This window comes from Ranitomeya variabilis, chromosome 2 (assembly GCF_051348905.1).
Source record: "Ranitomeya variabilis isolate aRanVar5 chromosome 2, aRanVar5.hap1, whole genome shotgun sequence".
Lineage (NCBI taxonomy): Eukaryota > Metazoa > Chordata > Amphibia > Anura > Dendrobatidae > Ranitomeya > Ranitomeya variabilis.
Genome location: NC_135233.1, coordinates 1,022,859,249 through 1,022,881,112, shown reverse-complemented (window position 1 = coordinate 1,022,881,112; position 21,864 = coordinate 1,022,859,249).

Below are 21,864 nucleotides of genomic sequence, written 5' to 3'. Positions count from 1 at the left end.
TGTCTAGGTTCTTAATTATTTAAGTGGTAAAAAAGAAATCCAAAGTTTGTTTAAAAAAAGAAATTGCATCATAGCGACTCGTAGCGTCTCCATTTTCCGTGATATCGAGTTGGGTGAGGGCTTCGTTTTTTGCGTGCCGAGCTGATGTTTTTATTGATTCCATTTTGGTGCAGATACGATTCTTTAATCGCCCGTTATTGCATTTTAATACAATGTTGCAGTGACCAAAAAAATGTAATTCTGGCGTTTTGACTTTTTTCTCTTTACAATGTTTAGCTGTGAGGGTGATCGCTTAAAGGGAGATCTATATGATTGCTTGTACCTGACCAAATATAAGCTGAGTGCTAGCTTAGAGGCTAAGAATGCATCAGATTCACAGAGACTGTTACAAACTCCTCTCTCAGCAATGGCTTACTCACAACTGCTTTATTCTGAACAAAGGAAGATGCTAAAAACAGGAAATGGGGGAGGTCGCACAACTTCTGAATAGTTAGTGTCACTCTGATTGGTTCATTCCAAGCTTCATTTCCAAATATGGGGTATTCCAGTTCCTTCACTCCTGCATTCCAAAGATTCCTTCCAGGTCAGTTTCAAGGATCTCCAAGACAGCTTCAAAGACACAATCGCCATCTTGCTACATTATATCTGAACTGACTTATATAAGGTTTAATAATTGATTTCATTAGACATTTTCTCCTTCACATAGCGATCAGGTTAATCCTTTTTTATTGATAGATCGGGTGATTCTGAAAGCGGCGATACCAAATATGTGTATGTTTGATTTTTTTAAATGTTTTATTTTGAATGGGGCGAAAGGAGGGTGATTTGAACTTTCATATATATTTTTTTTAAATATTTTTTAAAACATTTTTTGCTTCAATAGTCTCCGTGGGAGCCCACATCAAAGGGGATGACATGACATGCGCCGTACTAGTACGACACATGTCGTGAAGTGATTAAATATCTGATAGTTCTGCATGTGAAATATTGGGCTCCCAGCAGAAATTCAGGACCTTAGTACTTTTGAGTAACAACTACCAGACATATTCTCATATATTATTCATCCACATTTATAAAAATCCTTGACCTATATGTATAAATAGATTTCTGTTTGTTACCATTCCGATTGTTAAAGGGGCTTGTCTTCTCATGATATGATATGGCCAGCACTGATTGGACAGTGTCATATATCAGCAGGAGCACAACCCCCAACTGGTAACAGCCAGTTGTCAATTTATTAGGAGGAATAGTAGAGGAACAGCCCAATACAGAATCCTAAGAAAAGATGTTCTAGAACTTTTATTTAATGTGGAATAAAATTATTTACTAATACAGATATGTTTTAAGAGGTGGCAGGGCTTCTTTAAATGGTACATGAATTTATACATGGGCAAAGTTTCAGCTCACTTCGACAATTGAATGCATGAACTCAACTATTACTGTAAACATTAAAAAAGTAAGGTAATTACTTTGCTTTTTTTTAATGAAAGAGTGCAAAAGCTATCCAACAAGGCAAGATGTCCTACCTCTCCATGTGCCAAACCAGCCTCTTGTGAAGTTGGAATGAAAAGGAGACCAGGCATAGTTCACAATTGAAATCTTGTTTGAAAAGGGCCCTCACACCTTTAGTATAAAATTATTGTACAGGTGCATAAAAATGCTATGAGGCCAATACATAAAACTGTTAATTTAATATTAAAGGTGTAAGTAAGTACCATATTTTTTCTTTTTTATCTTTTTTGTAGTACATATCGGGGTTGCGGCCCCCTCCAGGGCTCAGCACCCTTATCCGCCCACCTTTCTCATACCAGATTTTAATTGCGAGCTACACCTAGTTTCCTTTTCACTCCCCATTCAGTTGAGGCCTGGTTTGGCACATGGGGAGGTAGGACATATAGCGGTTAGTATTAGTGATGAGCGAGCATTAAAATGCTCGGATGTTCATTACTTGAACTAAGCAATTCCTAATGCTCGGATGCTCGTTTTGAGTAATTAGTACAATGGGAGTCAATGGGAAATCCGAGTATTTTTCCGACAGACCATAGAAAGAGGTCTGGGGGGCAGTGAAAATGTTCAGATGGATGTAAAAAGTTCTGAATGGAAGGAGAACAGAATGGGGAATACTGCTGGAAGCATCCCTGACTCCCAGATCCCTGCCGAGAACAATGGGGTCACACTTTTGCTAAGGACTGACAAATAAAGCATTCAAAATTGAAGAGAACTTTGAGTTTACAGGGAAAAAAATGCTAAGAAACATTCTTTCCTGTACTGAAGGCAAAATTTAAAAAGGATTTAAAAAAAATAATACAACCAAAATTGATTTTTTCATTAAAAAAATGGAAATTTTAGTGTAATTTATGAAGGAAGCAAGAAGTGCCAAAAATTAGGGACTCGGAGGCACTCAGATACACTATGTATTAGACATAAAGACTGGCCTATTGCCTCAACATACTTATAACTGTCCCTGTTTTACCCATACAAAATGTTCTTCAGAACCATCGTATCGTCTGTTCATATACCCTACATGCACTTAATAGTCCTCTGTGTCCATACACCTACTGGTTGGTGAGCGGTTCATAGAGCATTTCACACCCCATTTATTAATTTGATGGCTGGACCGTACAATACAAGCAATTGTTACAATCCACCTTTTGTATCTCCTCTGTTTCCTCATAAATTGTTAGGGCGTTCACTACTCTTGGTATCTGTTTATTTATGTGATCATTGTTATTCTGCAATGTCTTTTATTGTCTGTACAAGTCCCCTCTAAAATGTAAGTGCTGCGGAATATGTTGGCGCTATGGAAATAAAATTAATATTATAAAGGACAGCCACATGCACATTCTATTTGAATTGTCATTTAGTGGTACTTCTAGACTCATAAAGGCTATGCACTAAGTGCAAAGCCTGCTAAAAATTAGAAGCAAGGTCATCCATACACCCCTGAAGGCACCAACTGTAGTGCCTCATTCAAATATTGTGAACAAAGTATAGTTGTTGTACTCCTACACTCATAAAATCTCTGCACACAGTGCAAAGCCTGCTGAAAATTACAAGCAGGGACATCCATACACCCTTCAATGCATCAATTGTAGTACCTCATTCAAACATTAAGATAGTGTAGTTGTGGTACTTCAACACACATAAAGGCTCTGCACACAGTGAAAAGCCTGACAAAAATTGCAAGCCGGCTCATCCATACACTCTTTAAGGCACTAACTGCAGTGCCTCATGAAAGCAGGCTCACCCATACACCCTTTAAGGCACTAACTGCAGTGCCTCATGAAAAAATGAAGAAAGTGTAGTTGTAGCACTTCTACACTCATAAAGCCTTTGCACTCAGTACAAAGCCAGGAAGATATTGTAAGGAAGGTTATTCAGTCATGTACAGACCCTTGAAGGGAACAACTTTCGAGCTTCATTCAAATATTGAAGATTAAGAGTATTTTTTTCTTTCAAAGTTTTTTATTGAAGGATAAGATAATCATGTGCACAAAATTATGCAATACAGTGCTTCAAACATTAATGTACATTTCAACAACTCATAGGCATCAAATAATTGAAATATATGGGAATACAATCAATAACCATGAGAGCATTAAACTCTACAGTACCACATATTCATAAGAAAAATAACCTTCATTTTAACATATTTTCTTTGTTTCATTTATAAAACAAACAATCAAGCAAGAACTTGTCTATTCATAAAAGTATCATAACGTGCAAGTAACAATTATTTAGTGTAATGTCACTTCCGTCACACACCATCATAGCTATCAAGCAAACCAACAGTATCCTTACATCGTAAAAACCATCCTGACCCCCTAGCAACGATTATTTAATGTTTTGTCACTCCTATCCCGTCCCGTCTCTTTTATTAGATCGAATCGGAGGATCACCTGCCACCATCCTAGTAATATACCATGGGGACTGTTCAAAACAAGCTATAAGATGAGTTCTCACCTCTTCAGAGAACGTGTCAATTAAACTCTCCCAAGTATCAAAAAAGCGGGGTACCAGGCGATCCCCCCCCACCTGTGTCTCTATCCACTCCATACGGAACACATGTTTTAGCTTATTCAAAAACATTATCAGTGTTGGAGGTTCCACTGTTATCCATTGTTGTAATATACATTTTTTCCCTACCATAGATACCATAGATGCCAAACGTTTAGCCCCTCTTGTAATTCTTAAAGCTTCCCCAGGCCATATTCCCAGAATCGCCCACTCTGCCGTGGAAGGCAAATAGTTCAAAAGATGATCTAGACAAAAGTTCCTTACCTCCTCCCAAAACCTTGCAATAGCCGGGCAATCCCAAAATTGATGAAAAAGATCTGCCCCAGGAGCCGCACACTTTAAACAATTATCCGTTTGGGATAAGCCCATGAGAAACGAACGATGCGGTGATATATATGTGCCATGATACACTCTAAGCAACATTTCCCTATAGGAAGAAGCCGGTAAAGCCTTCCAAGCATAAAACATTGCCTTGAGGATATATTCTGGGGTTAAGACTGGGAAACGAGTGCACCATCTTGGAAGGCCTGTTTTTCGTTTAGTGTAATCCAACTCCTTTTTCAAAAAGAGATAGAATCTGGAAGTAGAATGAAACTGTGAAGCCCTATTTCGTTGCATGGTATCAAATGGGTTGTCCCAATCTGTATCTGATAACCTCTCTCCCACCTTTGTGGCATAAACTTCCAGGGTCGCACAATTCGTGAGACACCCCATTGTCAAGGGAAGGTATCTCCTAGTAATTGACCAGGAGTGTGGTCTGCGCGTCTCAGAGTCTAATATAGAACCCACTGTCACATTCCGATATCTGGCAACTAAGTCCTCTCTCCCCATGCTCAATCTAACATCTCGATTCCCAAATATTGGTAAGAAAAGTGAGGAATGTGCATTAAGAGAAAGACTATGTCGTATCTTATGCCATATCTTCCACATCACCATTAGCAAAGGATTATCTAGCACCGACGAGGGTAACAGTTCCTTATGTGTATGTAGTAGATATAATAAATTGGTATGAGGTATCAGATTTTGATCTACTTGAGTGTTAGTAAATATGGAAGTATCATGAATCCAATCTTTAAGATAACGAAGCAAAGCCGCCAGGTTGTAATTTTCTAAGTTTGGAAAATTAATACCCCCATTCGATGGATGTTGTTCCAATATATCCATACTAATAGCATGGTGCTTCTTTGCCCAAATAAAAGTACGAAACATACCATTTATTACCCGCAGATCGCAAGGAGAAAGCAATATTGGGAGGGATTGAATAAAATAAAGTATCTGTGGAATAACAATCATTTTTAACAGATATGCCCGACCCAAATATGAAAAGGTTAAATGTTGCCATCCTTCCAGTTCTTTTTTAATTTTTTGTATGAGGGGAAAAAAATTACTTCTCTGAAGATCATGAGGGTTTTTAGTTATAAGCACACCCAAGTAGGGCAACGCCTTTTTGCACCATTCAAAAGCATACAATCCTGCCCATGGCGGTTTGCGCGACGCGCGTAAATTAAGTGCCTTAGATTTAGTTGGGTTAATTGAATAACCAGACATAGCTCCCAGTCTTTCCATAAGGGCTAAAATTCCAGGTAGGGCCTCTTCTGGGTTAGCAATATAAAGCAGAATATCGTCTGCAAAAGCCGTAAGCTTTAAACTAAGTCTTCCAACCCGTATCCCTTTAAACAAAGACAAGGACTCTAACGCTCGTATAAGAGGATCAAGGGCGAGATTGAATAGGATGGGGGAAAGTGGACAACCCTGACGAGTACCTCTGGTCAACTCCACCCCCTCCGTAAGTTGTTGATTAACTATAATGTTAGACTTAGGTGAATTATATAAAAGTCTAATCAATGTCGCGAATTTCTCACCAAATCCCTGATTTTCAAGCACCGCGTATATCCAATGCCACTCTACACTATCAAACGCGGCCTCCGCATCCAGACTGAGTAAAATATTAGGAGAGTTTTTGTTTCTAGCTGACACTATGGTAGCCGCAATCGCCGTGCGGATGGCAATGGTCGAATGCCTACCTCGAGTGAAACCATACTGGTTCGGCGAGAGAATCTCAGGGAGAAACATTTGTATTCTATTGGCTACAATTTTTGCCAACAACTTATAATCCAGATTCAACAAGGATATGGGTCTATATGATGTTATCTGAGTTGGGCTCCTACCCGGTTTTAAGATTAAAGAAGTTAACGCAGAGTTAAAAGAGGTTAGGGACGCGCCCCCTTCTAAATAATGGTTGAGTAAATCTTTGAGGAGGGGATCTATATCAGGAGAGAGCAATTTATAATACTCGACAGGTAAACCATCCGGCCCTGGTGATTTAAAATTTGCCATTGTTTTAATAACTGAGCGTATCTCTATTAATGTAATGGGCATCTCAAGGGTAGTGCGCTGAGAGTCTGTCAGTATGGGTAACTGTAGAGAACTTAAAGAATCTTTAATAGAAGATATGTCTCCTCCCCGTGTGGAATAAAGAGCCGTGTAGTGAGCATGAACAGCCTGTAGTATGTCCTTACTGTCAGTCAAATGAGTCCCTGAAATGGGATCCACTAGGAGTGGGATTTTCCGTCTGGGACCTCTTGGATTTGCCAGTCTAGCCAGTAAGGTTCCCATTTTATTGCCCCATCGGAAAAAATGTTGTTTATCAAAGTCCACTTTCTGTTGGGCTATCTTAGTCAGGTGTGCATTTAGTAGAGATTAAGAGTATTTTAAGTGCTGCTGTCATCTGATGGTGTGAAAAAGTTGGGGCTCATCCAAGCTTTGTTCATTTTTATCAGAGTGAGCTTGTCAGCACTTTCTGTTCACCTGGCATGAGCTGCCCCTCAGGTGCTTTCGCCTGTCAACAGAAAGTGCTGACAGGCTCACGAAAGCACCAGTCTGTTATGATCCCCCCAACTGCACTAAAAATCCGCTCAGACAAGATGATAGCAGCAGGGCAGCACAACATCTCCAAGGCATAAAGGGACACCTTATGTCAGGTATCCAGCTTTGAGACCCAATAGCTGAAGGTCGCAGAGGAATTAAGGAGTATGCTGGTTTTGTGTGCCAAGTATTGCTTGACCATCTTTGAAAACATTTCCCTCCTTGTCAAAAATACCCGGTCATCAGGACCTGGATGCTGGGAGAGTGTCATGAAATTGGCCCAGGCCTTTGACAGTGTACCCCTGGTTTTGCTGTATCTGGTATGTGTTTCCCTCGCCTAGACTCCTGGGTTCGGCAAGGAAACTTGCCCCCTGCCGCTAGTGTTGTCTGATAGGAATTTTTTCAACATATTTTCCACAATGGTCTTCTGGTATAGCACCATTTTAGTAGACTAATCTGCCTCAGGAAGGAGAGATGCAAGGCTCTCCTTGTAGCGCGGGTCTAGCAGGGTGAATAACCAGTACTCTTTTTTGGACAAGATGAATATAACGCGAAGGCAGTGGGACATAAAATCTGCTATATGTGCCAAGGTCCCTACAGCCAACACTTCCCTATCTCCACCATGATGACTACTCGACATCTCGTCCTTTATCTGTTCTTCCACATTCCCCTCCTCAGCCCATTCACGTAGGAGAGACAGGACAAAGCTTGTCTAGGTACTAATCTTTGTTGCGCTCCTGTGCTAGCTCCTGTTCCTCCTCCTCTTCCTTAACCTCCACTTCCTCATTGTTACCCAATTCACTCTGAGCAGATGAGATGAGCCTGGGCTGGGTAGTATCTCCCTGTCTCATGTCTTCCTCCATCTCCACCTAGTCTGCATGCAAAGCTTTATGTTTAATTGTCAGCAGGGACTGTTTAAGTAGGCACAGAAGCGGGATCATTGTGCTGATAATGGCATCATTGTCGCTCACTATCTTTAGTGAGTCCTCAAAGTTTTGGAGAATCGCACAAATGTCAGACATCCTCCACACCCACTCTTCAGTTGTTATGTGCGGAGGCTGAACAGAATACCGATGGGCGTGGTGGAGCTGCTATTCCACAACTGGCTTCTGCTGCTCGCAAAGCCTTGCCAACATGTGCAGTATGAGTTCCAGTGTGTGTCACAAGTGTGTTACATCTTCCTGGGAGATCTGGGGGTAGAAGATCACTGTGTATTGCAAATCACAGATCTTCCATTTAGTCTGTGTATTTGTGTCCCATATTAAATGGATTTGGTTTCCTTTGGTGCTGAAGAGGTTAACGACTGGTGGTGAGCGAGTGTGCTCGTTACTCGAGATTTTCAAGCATGCTCAGGTGTTCTCCGAGTATCTTGGGCGTGCTCGTAGATTATGTTTGTGTCCCCGCAGTTGCATGATTTGTGGCTGTTAGACAATCTGAACACATGCAGGGAGTGCCTGTTTGTTACGGAATCCCGACATGTGTTCAGGCTGTCTAGCAGCCGCAAATCATGCAGCTGTAGGGACTCAAACATAATCTATGAGCACGCCCAAGATACTCAGAGAACACCCAAGCATGCTCAGAAAACTCGAGTAACGAGCACATTCGCTCATCACTATTAATGACCACTTCTATACTGGTCAGAACCTTGCAGCTCCATTTTCAGCTACTTCTTGCCTGGTTGTTACCACTCCCTATAAAACCTGGCCAGACCCTCCCTGTCTTGCCAGTGAAAGCTTTGCTTCCTTGCTCCTTGGTGATGCTGTGCTGAATAGGAGTTTGTTGTTGCTGCTGAAGATTCGTCTTCCTGTGTTGAGTGCTAAAGCTAAGTGGATGGACTGAAGTTGTAGTAGTTTGGAGTTTGGTTTGCTGTAGTATGTGTGTGTTTATCTCCTTGTCCCTATTTCCATTTGGTTTGTGCATTCCTTATAGAGTTAGCAGTCATTGTACATGAAGAGGGGGAAGTGAGCTGTGACATTACCAATAATGAATGGAAGATCTTGTGTTATCTACCGTATATAGAGTTGTTATCAGTCATTGTACAAGAGGTGGGAGGAGGTGAGCTGTGACCTCACCTATTATGAATGGAGGATCCTGTATTATCTACTGTAAAAAGAGGAGTTAGCAGCCATTGTACAGAAAGATGGGAAAGTGAGCTGTAACATCTCTTATCATGAATGTAGGATCCTGTATTATCTACTGTATATCGAGGTCTTATCTGTCATTGTACAGGAGGAGGTGAGATGTGACATCACATATTACGAATGGAGGATCCTGTGTTATCTACTGTAAATAATAAATACAGAAGGAAATGTTTCCATTTCCTAATGGCTGGAAAGCAGATGTCACTTCAGCTTCAGGAAGTGACATAATAACACATGCGCGTTGGCATATCGGTAGATTGCAGCCATTAAGATCCAATTTAAAGTTAAAGTAAGCACAGATAGGGGTCTAAGCACAGGGGAGTTCATTTTAGATGAATAGGCCAAACACCAAGTGGGTGTATGATATTGGTAATAGAGTCAATTTGGGGATGATTTAAATCCCAGACTCTGGAATAGCAGACAGACCATCTTAGCCTGTGACTGCTCATCATGTACCTGCAGCTTTTATCTATATCATCCAAGCCTCCTGATGGACCGAATGGATGGGAAAACGTGTTGAGGCAGTTTCTGCAACCAGTGCTAAGTCTTTTTTATTACTTTATTGTTCTAAAGCTCTCTGTATTAGCTTTGTAACTTTTTCCCTGTTTTACCTCACGTTATCAGGGCACAACTAGGGAAGTGAGGGACAGCTGCCGATCAGCAGGGACGCCAATCTGCCTATACTAGGGTGTCAACCTCCAGGATATACAGTATCAGTTCAGGCAAAGAATAGAGAATTTTAAGAATGTTATATTGTTGAAAATGAAGGACTCTTGTTGACATTAACATTAATAAGAATATGTTGATCCTTCTTGTCTTGTTACCATTTGCATATTATTTTTTTGTCCACACTGCAAGGGTAATGGTGTTGTTTTATTGAATATAAATAGGATACTGCTGTTTTTAGAGGGTTATATGATCACACAGCATTTCCTAATTTAACTTAGAAAGTCATTAAAATGAGAAGCATAAGTTTAAGATCTGAAATCTTACCTATAGGTAAAGTACATTTTATTACTGCTCTGACTTTCATTTTTATTTTATTTTTCTTCATGGTTGTATGTTATCTTGATACTTTTTGTTTGCGATTTATTACACAATCACTTACAAGATTTGTTTCTGGTTCATTTCTATCCTCCCAAAGATTGACTACAAGTAACAAGAATATTGCTTTCCTTGATTAAAAGGTTGTAAATATATTAGAACAGTTTGTTAGAAAGGAATAATAAGTGAAGAATGATTGCTGGTGATGACTACGGCTGGCTTTAATCTTCCTCTAGGTCGTTCATTGGTTGCGCAATAATTAACTTATGACAACTACATGGTCACAGCCTCAATACAAGAAGAAAGCTTTTGAAATTGACTAGAACCTCTCTTCTTCATTCACCCAAATGTTTACACACCGTAGGAAATCTCACCATTTTCTAGTTTCACATGACTGTGTTTACACAATCTTATATGGATGGTTCCTAGAAATCATCTAAACTAAATACAGCCTCCAGGAGTTTTTCCATTGTTGTCTGAAAAACCACAGGCTGATTTTTTTTACCACTGTCTCATGTTTACACAGCTTACAGGGGTTTTCCGGGACTATATTATTTTTTTACTATCAGCCAAAAATCCTAAGTACTTGCCTGTTCTACCAAGTGCCAGCTCAGAGTAATCTCTGACTGCTCCTGTCGGAGCTTCAGCTGCTCCACGTCAACAGAGCAGCTCTACCTCTTACGTTGTGACTGCCAGCGTCATTCTGATTGACAGCCAGCTTAGTGCAGTTAGGCAACGGGGAGCCAGCTGTCAATCAGTATGACATCAGCACTTACACTCTGTCAACAGAACAGAGAGAAAGATGCTCTGCTGATGTGACATCAGGTGAAGCCGCAGAATCACGGTCTATGGCCACTCAGTGTCGGCAGAGATCTGCGCTGGATACAACAGGCAGGTTAGCAACTACCTGCCTATTAGTTATTAGGCCCATAGTAAAAAATAATGTAGTCCTGGATAACACTTTTAAAAGTAGACAAGTTGAGCAGAAGATATGCCAAGATGTTTTATGCAGTGTTGTAAATGTGCCCAGGGTTGTAGCCATAAGCGAGTGTCATCATGAGTCCAACACCCCGGCACCTTACATTAAACAGGGGCCTGCTTCCAGTGTGTGTGTTGCTGTTGTTACCTTGGGCACTTGTCGTGGTCGTGATTCACTGCGACCCTACGAATGGAAGACCACAACAGTCCATTTCATTTATCAACAGAGAACAGCAGGAGATGAAGGCATCATTCTTTGGGTTAGAATACAGTAGAATGTTTTCAACAAATATTTTGAGTGGCACAGTTGGTGAAACTTCTCACTACTAGTGATGAGCGAGTATGCTCATTACTCGAGTTTCTCCGAGCATGCTTGGGTGGTCACCGAGTTTTTCGACGTGCTTGGAGATTTAGTTTATGTCGACACAGCTGCATGATTTGTGGCTGCTAGACAGCTTGAATACATGTAGGGATTGCCTGTTTGTTACTCACACAAGTTTCTCGCAATGCAGTTGCAAGTGTGACACCGGCCTAAGTGGCAGCAGGCCCAACAAGAAAACAACAAATTCCTGATCCAGCAACTGGAGCAGCAGCAGCAGCAGATGGTAGAATTTACCACCAGCCAAAGTAATGGCAACTGGGTGAGGAGGTAAACAATATGGGAGGCATTGCGGAACATAACTCTGGAGGATGATCTTGAGGCTTTCCTGATTATCTTTGAGAAGGTGACAGGCAGGGAGTAGGCATCCCCAGATCAATGGGCATAGGGCCTAGTGTAAGGGTGTGCTGGGGTCAAGTCATGCCCAGCATCCCTTCGAAGTAAAACGGGTACGTTTTACATGTAAGATGGTATGATGTGATAATGCTTTATTATGTACTGATGCATGTGTAATGTGTAATTATGCATCTTTATGGACTAGGGATAGAGTTAGGAAATTGCAGTATTAGTGTAGGGTCTAGTGAGAGCAATAGTAACAGGTAATATTTAGTACAGTGGGGGGCACAGTATATTAGGAGATTAGATAAGGTTAAGAACTGATTAAAGGGCACCTGTCACCCCGTTTTTTCCGTATGAGATAAAAATACTGTTAAATAGGGCCTGAGCTGTGCATTACAATAGTGTAGTTTGTGGACCCCGATTCCCCACCTATGCTGCCGAAATACGTTACCAAAGTTGTCGTTTTCGCCTGTCAATCAGGCTGGTCTGGTCAAAAGGGCGTGGTGTCTTCCCCCAGATTTTGCTTAGTTTTCCGTTGGTGGCGTAGTGGTGTGCGCATGTCCAAGGTCCCGAATCCACTGCACAGGGGAGTGGAAAGAGCGCGATGTGCACTATTTCATTGGTGATCCGTGGGCGCGGCCATCTTCCTTTGGCCGCGCGTGCGCAGAAGCGGCGCTCTGCTGGCCGCGGCTTCAGGAAAATGGCAGCGGGATGCCACGCGTGCTGTCCAAGGTCCTGAATCCACTGCACAGGGGAGTGGAAAGAGCGCGATGTGCACTATTTCATTGGTGATCCGTGGGCGCGGCCATCTTCCTTTGGCCGCGCGTGCGCAGAAGCGGCGCTCTGCTGGCCGCGGCTTCAGGAAAATGGCCGCGGGATGCCACGCGTGCGCAGATGGAGATCGCGGTGGCCATTTTCCTGAAGCCGAGATGCGAACTCTGCTTCAGGAAAATGGCCGACGCGACCTCCATCTGCGCACGCGCGGCATCCCGCGGCCATTTTCCTGAAGCCGCGGCCAGCAGAGTGCCGCTTCTGCGCACGCGCGGCCAAAGGAAGATGGCCGCGCCCACGGATCACCAATGAAATAGTGCACATCGCGCTCTTTCCACTCCCCTGTGCAGTGGATTCGGGACCTTGGACATGCGCACACCACTACGCCACCAACGGAAAACTAAGCAAAATCTGGGGGAAGACACCACGCCCTTTTGACCAGACCAGCCTGATTGACAGGCGAAAACGACTACTTTGGTAACGTATTTCGGCAGCATAGGTGGGGAATCGGGGTACACAAACTACACTATTGTAATGCACAGCTCAGGCCCTATTTAACAGTATTTTTATCTCATACGGAAAAAACAGGGTGACAGGTTCCCTTTAAGGAAATAGGGGATTTCCAAGTTAGGAGGTGCCAGAGTAGTGATAGTTCAGACATTTCCTGGTTTTAGTTGGACAGAGACTTGGATGGAGAACAGTAAGGTTGTTTCAGAAACAAGTTTAAGAAGAAGAGTCCAGCAGTTCAGGGCCTCAGGGCTGAAAGTCACATGAGTATGAGGAAACAGGAGCAGCAAGAGATTGGCAGTGACTAGGTTCAGTGGGAAATTCCGGAATGTCTAAGCCCTACGGTCTAGAAAAGGTTTGGAAGAGCCATCCTTTATTTCACCCTCGGAGGGGAAAACGGTTGGGAACCCCCAGGCAAGAACTGGTCTGGCTAGTCGAGAAGCTGCGGTATCGGATGGTACATTTCCATAACAAAGATTGCCAGGAGAGCAAGGGACAGCACAGAGAAAAGGATCTAGGATCAGTGAGAATTACTGTGCGATGTCGGTGACTGAACTGAACTTGTGGAGTAAAGTTGTTTTGTTAAAAATGGACTTGGACTCTGTCAATCAGTGTGTGATGATATCTGGAATTGGGAACATGCAACCTGAGATCTCCAATCTAAAAGTGAGTGACTTGCATTGCACACAACAAATGAGACATTGTGTTTTCTTTGCAGGGTGCCAGGGTGTGCTGGAACAGCAGCCCCTCGCCATAACTGGTGTTCATGGTGAACAATGTTACTGTGAATGGACTCATGGACTCAGGGAGTTTCATTACCCTCTTAACTGCCACACTTCTGCATCTGCTATTCCCTGTGAAGAGTGTGGGGGTAAGTTCTATCGATGGAGACACAGAGAATTATTTCATGGCCCAGGTTGACATATGCACAGCCTGTGGTTTCGTGTAAAAAAAAGAAGAATGTTCCAGCTTCTGGTAAAATTTTCAGAGTAATTTTATTCCATCAAAAAACAATTTAAAAAATATGGTGGACAGGAACAGGAGCAAGCCAAGGACTTATTGCATGCTATTGTTATCAGACAAAATTTTCTTTTGTTTTGGGACTTATGGACTAAAGCAGTAGCACCCAGTAATCCAGTATGCCACCAGGAGCCGGCCATGGAAACAAGGTTAAAGGGAATCTGTCACCCCCGGGACGTATATGACCTATTAATATGGACATACAGGTAATAGAAATGTTATACTAGTCCTATCTGTATGCTTCATATTAGCGGTCAATATCATTGAGCCACTCTGGGGAGATCTCAAGTGCAAAGTTCATGATAGACAGCCCCGAAATTTACAGGAACTGGAGGCTTTTTGCCAAGAAGAGTGAGCAGTGTTACCGTCTGAGAAAATAAAGAACCTCATCCACAACTACCACAAAAGACTTCAAGCTGTCATTGATGTTAGAGGGGGCAATACACAGTATTAAGAAATGGGGTATGTAAACTTTTGATCAGAGTCATTTGGATGTTTTGGGTTGTCATTATGGTTTCAAAAGAGAATACACAGTAATTTGACAATAAATGACTTCCGTTCCTATAGATGGTGTGTGTGAAGGACCTGTGATGACATCGCGGTCACATGACCGCGATGACGTCACGGTCACTTGACCGCGATGTCATCAAACGTCCTGCACACAGCATCTATAGGAACGGAAGCCGCTGGGTAGATCGGCTGTTTGCGGAAGGTGAGTATAACCATTTTTTTAATTTTTTTAATTATTTTTAACATTCTATCTTTTACTATTGATGCTGCATAGGCTGCATCAATAGTAATAAGTTGGTCACACTTGTCAAACACTATGTTTGACAAGTGTGACCAACCTGTCAATCAGTTTTCCAAGTGATGCTACAGATCGCTTGGAAAATGGTAGCATACTGCAAGCTAATTATGCTTGCAAAACGCTAGTTTTCTGTGGGAATATGCATGCCAATTCCGCATGCGATATACCCACGGCAGGAGCTGCAGAATTGCCGCGGTAATTTCCGCGGCAATTCCGCAACATGTGCACTTAGCCTAATACTGACCCGCTGCTGCCATATGTGTCCCTATTACTGCCCCTGATACACCCCAATACTGAGCCGCTGCTGCCATATGTGTCCCTATTATTGCACCTGATACCTAAATACTGAGCAGCTGCTGCCGTATGTGTCCCTATTACTGCAAGTGATACCCCAATACTGAGCCGCTGCTGCCATATGTGTCCCTATTACTGCACCTGATACCCCAATACTGAGCCGCTGCTGTCGTATTTGTCCCTATTACTGCCCCTGATACCCCAATACTGAGCCGCTGCTGCCGTATGTGTCCCTATTACTGCCCCTGATACCCCAATGCTGAGCTGCTGCTGCCGTATGTGTCCCTATTACTGCCCCTGATACCCCAATACTGAGCCGCTGCTGCCGTATGTGTCCCTATTACAGCACCTGCTGTGTGATTCTCTGTGCCCTCTAAATTCTAAAGCACCCGTATATAATATAGTAATGTCGGGTGCAAGTGCCCTAGAAAACAGAGCCCACATTTTGCCCCCTAGAAAGTAATATTTCACTGTGTACCCCTTTAATAGTCACAGTAACCTGAGTTCCCCTATAAAAATAAGTGCCCACTTTACATTTAATAATGTCCCGAGTCTCCCCCCTGTACAGCTCCCTTATACACAGTATGATGCTCTCTTATACACAGTATAATGCCCTCTCACTGTATAATACCACCCACACAGTATACTGACCCCTTAGTAGCCTCCAAACTGTTTGATGGCTCCAGCATCGTACGATGGCCCCTTCACTGTAATCCCCACACTGTAAGATGGCCCCCTTACTGTAATTGTAGTGCCCCAGAGTCCTGGTCGTTGCAGTACTGTGGCTCCGCCACTAAGGGGAGCTATGGTACGTCTGATGGCACTGAAGGAGTTCATCTGATCAGGTATCACAGACACCAATGCATTTCACCGCCGGGCCACCAGGGGGAGCTAAGGGTTCTATTTACTAGGCCACTCTCCACACACTGGTAAAACTGGGGGTCAGGCAGGAAGTTAGGGAGAAAGCTGACTGGATGGGAACCAGGCAACACCTTGTGGCAGAGGGTGTTGCGGGAGAAGATTCAGTAGGGTCCCTGTCAGGGGTGGGATCCTGACAGGGGCTTGGCAACTTGAGCGAACGTAACGGGACCGTGCCTGCTCAGCATAGCGGCGGTGCCCAAGAAGGGACTGGAAGCGAGATAGATTGTGCTGAGTGAGAAACGAGATCAAAGCAAGAAGGAGAATACCAGTAGGGGTCGTGCTGTAAGACCGAGGCAACATCCTACTGAGGCGCAACAACCGGTGGCCGGAACGCCAAAGGAAGTATTTCTACATACAGCTTCAGTCAATACTTCGAACCTACGGCAGGACAGTCAGTCTCAGGCGGGCTGTCTCACCTAAATCACCTATGCAGTCTTGGGGGGCAACTTGTGGAGAGGGGCGACTCTAGGGTCCCGGAAGAGCTCCGAGCCTACCCGTCAAACGGGTGCCGTCCTAACCGTAACTTCAGGGAGGGACGGAGGATTAGCAGAACATCATCTAATCGAGTTGTGAGGGAACTTAAGAAACAGACACAACAGTTGTGGGGACTTTCCGTAAGCACAGCAGGGAAGGACCACAACACATAGCGCTAGAAGGAAGGCACAGATTTCCACCTGTTAAGAGAACTCCGAAGGTGCCATTGGACCGGCCGGACTTGCGCAGCCTGGTTATCCGGACACCAGACTGAGGACTCAGAGATCTTCAGTAAAGAGGTAAAGAGACTGCAACCTGGTGTCCTCGTTATTTACTGCACCGCACCACTACAGCCTCACCACCACCACTATCTACATCTATCATTCACTGTACGTCGCCTCCCCACCCGCAGGGTCACGGACCGGGCCTAGCCACCGTGACAGCCCCGGAGCAGAGACTCAGAGGCCCGGTACCGGGTTTCCCTCGGCCCTGCGGCGGTGGTGTGGGGGCGCCGCATAATCCCCACACTGTACGATGGCCTCCATATAGTATAATGTACCACATAGTCCTCAATATAGTATAAAGGAACTCCCCATAGGCAGACTCTATAGCACAAGGCTGCACCCAAAGGCAGACTCTGTAGTATAAGACAGCACCCCTATAGGCAGACCCTGTAGTATAAGACAGTACCCCATGGGCAGACCCTCTAGTATAAGGCAGCACCCCATATGCAGACCCTGCATTATAAGGCAGCACCCCATAGGCAGACCCTGTAGTATAAGACAGTACCCCCATAGGCAGACCCTGTAGTATAAGACAGTACCCCCATAGGCAGATCCTGTAGTATAAGACAGTACCCCCATAGGCAGACCCTGTAGTATAAGACAGTACCCCCATAGGCAGACCCTGTAGTATAAGGTAGCACCCCATTGGCAGACCCTGTAAGTATAAGACAGTACCCTCATAGGCAGACCCTGTAGTATAAGACAGTACCCCTATAGGCAGACCCTGTAGTATAAGACAGTACCCCCATAGGCAGACCCTGTAGTATAACACAGTAACCCCATAGGCAGACCCTGTAGTATAAGACAGTACCCCCATAGGCAGACCCTGTAGTATAAGACAGTACCCCTATAGGCAGACCCTGTAGTATAAGACAGTACCCCCATAGGCAGACCCTGTAGTATAAGACAGTACCCCCATAGGTAAACCCTGTAGTATAAAACAGTACCCCCATAAAAAAAACAATAAATAAACACTCACCTCTCTTCCTCCTTGTTCCAGTGGTGCTCCGAGCTCCCACTCATCTTCTGACAGCGGGCGCCGGTTGTTAACGTGACCGCGCCCACTGTCAGTGTCGGCTGATGTCGGGGGTGATGGGAGAAGGAGCGCTGCGCGCTCCTTCCCACATCAATGTGGTCAGCTGTATCAGCTAAATGCCGATACCGCTGACCTTGCGGTGACATGTGGGGGGCCCACTGCTGGCACCGGGCCCCCCTGCCTGCTCTTGGGCCCCATAGCAGCTGGGCAGCAGAGCAGGGAGACCGATTCTCCCTGTTCTGCCGCAGAATGTAACTGTATCGGCTCACTGTAAGTTGAATGATGTAGTAGCAGAGATACTGATTCTAGTTATGTGTCACTTACTGGACTGCTTGCTGCATTCTTGATAAAACCACAGTTTTATTTGCAGCAGATCTACTAATTCTTTTATTGCTGAGCTCTGAATACCCTGTCTACACTGTAAGGATCAGGGGCCAGGGTAGAAGTCATGGCCGACAGTAATCCTTGTATTACCCGCTGGCCCCTGTTGTGAATTCGGTTTGTGGGCTCCCCCGGTGGTCTGTTATGGTAGTGTCTCTTATGTGCCTTCCTCCATCTCTGATTACCTGTCGCCACCCTCTTGGGGAGTTTCCTATTTAAGGCTGCTTGGCTGTTAGTCACATGCCGGCCAACAATGTGCTAGTAGCATTCTGTTGCATTCACCTGCCTCAAGTTCCAGTTCAGCTAAGTTGAATTTTGTTTCTTGTTTTGCTATTTTTGTCCAGCTATCTGCAATGTGACTCTTCAGTGCTGGAAGCTCTTGTGGACAGAAAATTACTACTCCAGTGGCATGAGTTGTCACTGGAGTTTAAAGTAATTTCTGGATGGTGTTTTTGAATAGTGATTTTTAGGTCGACCGTGAAGTAACTCTTTCCTGTCCTTCTGCTATCTAGTAAGCGGACCTCACTGTGCTAAATCTGCTGTTCATCCTACGTATGTCATTTCCTCTGAACTCACCGTCAATATCTGTGGGGGCCTACTATCATCTTTTGGGGTTCCTCACTGGAGGTAAGGCAGGCCTGTATATTCCTCTTATAGGGGTAGTTAGATCTCCGGCTGGCGCGTGGTGTCTAGGGCATCGTAGGTACATCCCCCGGCTACTGTAAGTGTTGGGTCAGGTTCAGGTCACGGTCGACCTTAGTTTCCATCACCCGAGAGCTAGTCCGTTTTGTATTTTTTTCCCATGGTCATTGGGGTAACCATAACAGTTTGGCCGGCCAGTAAAAAATCTATGTGTTAAAATATGCACTAAAGTAGGAAGGAGAAGAAAAGGTTTTTTTTTTTTTCTGTGTTTGAAAGTGCACCTTAGTTTGATCATTTGTATTCCTTGCTTAAACTGCAGTCTTCAGCCTTTTTTTTTCTCCTCTCCTCTTAACCTCTGAATGCTTGGGTTACACCCATTTGAAACATGGATCCACAGAGTTTAGTTGCGGGTTTGAATAACCTTGCGACAAAAGTACAGAACCTACAAGATTTTGTTATACGTGCTCCAATGTCTGAACCTAAGATTCCTCTGCCTGAATACTTTACCGGAGACAGATCCCGGTTTTTGAGTTTCAGAGAAAATTGCAAATTGTTTTTGTCTCTGAGATCTCACTCTGCTGGTGATCAGACTCAACAAGTTAAAATTGTTATCTCTCTACTGCGCGGCGACCCACAAAGTTGGGCATTTGCATTATCGCCAGGGGATCCTGCGTTGTTAAATGTAGATGCGTTTTTTCAGGCTTTGGGGTTGCTTTATGAAGAACCTAATTTGGAGATTTTGGCTGAGAAAGCCTTGATAGCTCTTTCCCAAGGGCAAGATGAAGCTGAGATATACTGCCAGAAATTCCGTAAATGGTCGGTGCTTACTAAATGGAATGAGTGCGCTTTAGCAGCTAATTTCAGAGAAGGTCTCTCTGATGCCGTGAAGGATGTCATGGTGGGGTTCCCTGTGCCTACAGGTCTGAATGATGCCATGAAATTGGCTATCCAGATTGATCGGCGTTTGCGGGAGCGCAAATCTGTGCACCATATGGCGGGGTCTTCTGAGGAAGAATCTGTGCACCATATGGCGGTATCTTCTGAGCAAAAACCTGTGCACCATATGGCGGTGTCTTCTGAGCAAAGACCTGTGCACCATTTGGCGGTGACCTCTGAAAAGGCATTAGAGCATATGCAATGCGATCGTGTTTTGTCTAGAGGCGAACGTCAAAATTACAGGCGCAAAAATGGATTGTGCTTCTACTGTGGAGATCCAGCTCATGTTATATCAGCATGCTCTAAACGTATAAATAAGGTTGATAAAAAGGTTGATAAATCTTTTTCTACAGGTACCTTGCAGTCAAAATTTCTTTTGTCCGTGACATTGATTTGTACCTTATCATCTGTGACTGTGAATGCTTATGTGGATTCTGGCGCCGCTCTGAGTCTCATGGATTGGTCCTTTGCCAAGCGTTGTGGGTTTGATTTGGAGCCGTTGGAAGTTTCTATTCCCCTGAAGGGTATTGATTCTACACCTTTGGCTAGCAATAAACCACAATATTGGACACAAGTGACTATGCGTCTTACCCCAGACCATCAGGAGATTATTCGTTTCCTTGTATTATATAACCTACATGATGTCTTAGTGCTTGGATTACCATGGTTACAGATTCATAATCCCGTCTTGGACTGGAAATCTATGTCTGTGTTGAGCTGGGGATGTCGGGGTATTCATGGGGATGCACCTTTGGTTCCTATTTCTTCATCTACTCCCTCTGAGATCCCAGCATTTCTGTCAGATTTTTATGATGTCTTTCAAGAGCCTAAAGTTGATTCTCTCCCTCCCCACAGAGAGTGTGACTGCGCTATTGAATTGATCCCCGGTAGTAAGTTTCCTAAGGGTCGCTTGTTTAATTTGTCTGTACCTGAACATACTGCTATGCGGGAGTATATCAGAGAATCCTTGGAAAAGGGTCATATTCGCCCCTCGTTGTCTCCACTAGGGGCAGGATTTTTCTTTGTAGGTAAAAAGGATGGTTCATTGAGACCTTGTATCGACTATCGACTTTTGAATAAGATTACAGTTAAATACCAGTACCCGTTACCTTTACTGACTGATCTGTTTGCTCGTATAAAGGGGGCTAAGTGGTTCACTAAGATCGATCTACGTGGTGCGTATAATTTGGTGCGGATTAAGCAGGGGGATGAGTGGAAGACCGCATTTAATACGCCTGAAGGCCATTTTGAGTATTTGGTAATGCCTTTCGGTCTCGCAAATGCCCCTTCCGTTTTTCAGTCCTTTATGCACGATATTTTCCGTGAATATCTGGATAAGTTTATGATTGTGTATTTGGATGATATTCTTGTTTTTTCGGAGGACTGGGAATCTCACGTTCAACAGGTCAGGAGAGTTTTTCAGGTTTTGCGAGCTAATTCTCTTTTTGTAAAGGGCTCAAAGTGTAGTTTTGGAGTTCAGAGAATTTCTTTTTTGGGATATATTTTTTCCCCTTCATCTATGGAGATGGACCCTGTCAAGGTCCAGGCTATTTGTGATTGGATGCAACCTACTTCTTTGAAGAGTCTGCAAAAGTTCTTGGGTTTTGCTAATTTCTATCGCCGATTTATAGCGGGTTTTTCTGCCATTGCTAAACCTTTGACTGATTTGACCAAAAAGGGTGCTGATGTTGCTAATTGGTCCTCTGCGGCTGTGGAGGCCTTTCAAGAGCTTAAGCGCCGCTTTTCTTCCGCTCCTGTGTTGCGCCAACCTGATGTGTTACTTCCGTTCCAGGTTGAGGTGGATGCTTCGGAGATCGGAGCAGGTGCAGTTTTGTCGCAGAAAGATCCTGACTGCTCAGTAATGAGACCATGTGCGTTTTTCTCCCGAAAATTTTCGCCCGCTGAGCGAAATTATGATGTGGGAAATCGGGAACTTCTGGCCATGAAGTGGGCGTTTGAGGAGTGGCGTCATTGGCTTGAGGGTGCTAGACACCAGGTGGTGGTCCTCACTGACCACAAGAATCTAA